The sequence below is a fragment of the Echinops telfairi genome, unplaced genomic scaffold, assembly GCF_000313985.2.
Source record: "Echinops telfairi isolate 266 unplaced genomic scaffold, ASM31398v2 ScPeMD7_17;HRSCAF=63, whole genome shotgun sequence".
NCBI lineage: Eukaryota > Metazoa > Chordata > Mammalia > Afrosoricida > Tenrecidae > Echinops > Echinops telfairi.
In genome coordinates, this window is record NW_022103914.1 from 5,714,100 (window position 1) to 5,715,563 (window position 1,464).

General features: G+C 40.5%; 1 pseudogene; it reads left to right on the top strand.

Annotated features, from left to right (window-relative positions):
• Positions 1-6: 6 nt before the first annotated feature.
• Positions 7-295, top strand: LOC115868658 (annotated as a pseudogene).
• The last annotated feature ends 1,169 nt before the right edge of the window (positions 296-1,464 follow it).

Consider the following 1,464-nt stretch of genomic DNA (forward strand, 5'->3'; position numbering starts at 1 on the left):
CATCTCAGACACGTAGGAAAGATGTTTTGATCCCAAAAATAATGAGAGAGAAGGCCAGAGAGAGATGTTCTGAACAAGTTCAAGATTTTACCAAATGTTGCAAGATTCTGGGATCCTCATGGAAGTGAAATGCTGGAAAGAAAATTCTACCGTGAAAGCTTGTCTGACTGCTTACTATACGGATCCAGCCTTTTATGAAGAGTGCAAAATGGAGTACCTGCAAGAAAGAGAAGAATTCAGAAAAACTGGAATTCCTGCCAAGAAAAGGCTACAGAAGCTTCCTATAAGCATGTAGGCAAATATTTAAATAACATCCAGGGATTGTTTACAGACGGTACAGTCAATCGAATTATTGCTGTCAAGATAAGGAAATGCTTTTGCTTTAACCAAAATCATGGAAATAAAAAAATTTTATTTTTGAAAAAAAAAAAAAAGAAGAATCATGAAGCCTGTAGCTTAGATCTTCCTCATCAGTCCGTTGGACTGTTACTTTTTCAGAAACATAAATGTCATCACCCAATGTTCAGATATCCTGGTTTTTAATTGTTGTGCCTTGAGGAATTAAAGCAGTTTAATTTGATCCAAGTTCAATGTCATTTCATTCCAGATTGAACTCATCTTTCTGGGCTTACGACATAGAATAAGCAAACTTCTGTCCTCATCTGAACCCTACTGATGTACTTTTCGCCCAAGGAGTTACGGGTTTAACATGAGACCCATTCTCCTTAATAAGGACATTGATGGGGAAGTGAGCAGACACAGACTCATCTTGTGTGGGAAGCCCAGTGTAATACCCTTGGTTGTGTTCAGTTCTTTTCTAATTCACCACCCCTTGTCAGCTCAACACCTTTCCTTTTTTCTTTCCAAGAAGACCGAGTTCTATGTTGATGTGATTGAAGCCCCCCCACCTCACCCCCTGCTCCCAAGGCTCCTCTGGGGCCCTTCACAATAACTGTGTGTGCCCCTTCAGGGAACTGTGTAGTCTCTGGAATGTCAGTGGTCCAGTTGCTGAACATGGTCTCCTATCAATAAACGTGGAAAGAAAAAAAAGCAGCACCACTACTTCTTGCTCATATGTAACCTTTTGAAAAGGTTGACTGTCGACTAGTTCTTGCTACAGTGACTGTATGCTCTTTTCCGCTTCTGTTGATGCTTCCCGCATCATTCCATATTTTCCCCTTAGAATCTTTCAGTACTGCAGCTAGAAGCTGGACGTTTTCCTTGAGTTCTTTCGGTTTAAGAGATGCTGAGCACGGTCTTCCTTTTTGGTTCTAACTCTAGGGCTGTGCACATTTCATTACAATATTTCACTTTGTCTTCTCAAGCTCCCCAGGAAATGTTCTGTTCAGCTCTTTCACATCCTCATCTCATCTGCTTTCCTTAGCTACTCCAAAATTAAGAGCAAGTTTCAGTCTCTTCTGATATCTACTTTGATTCTCTTTCTTGCCTGCCTTTTTAATGACC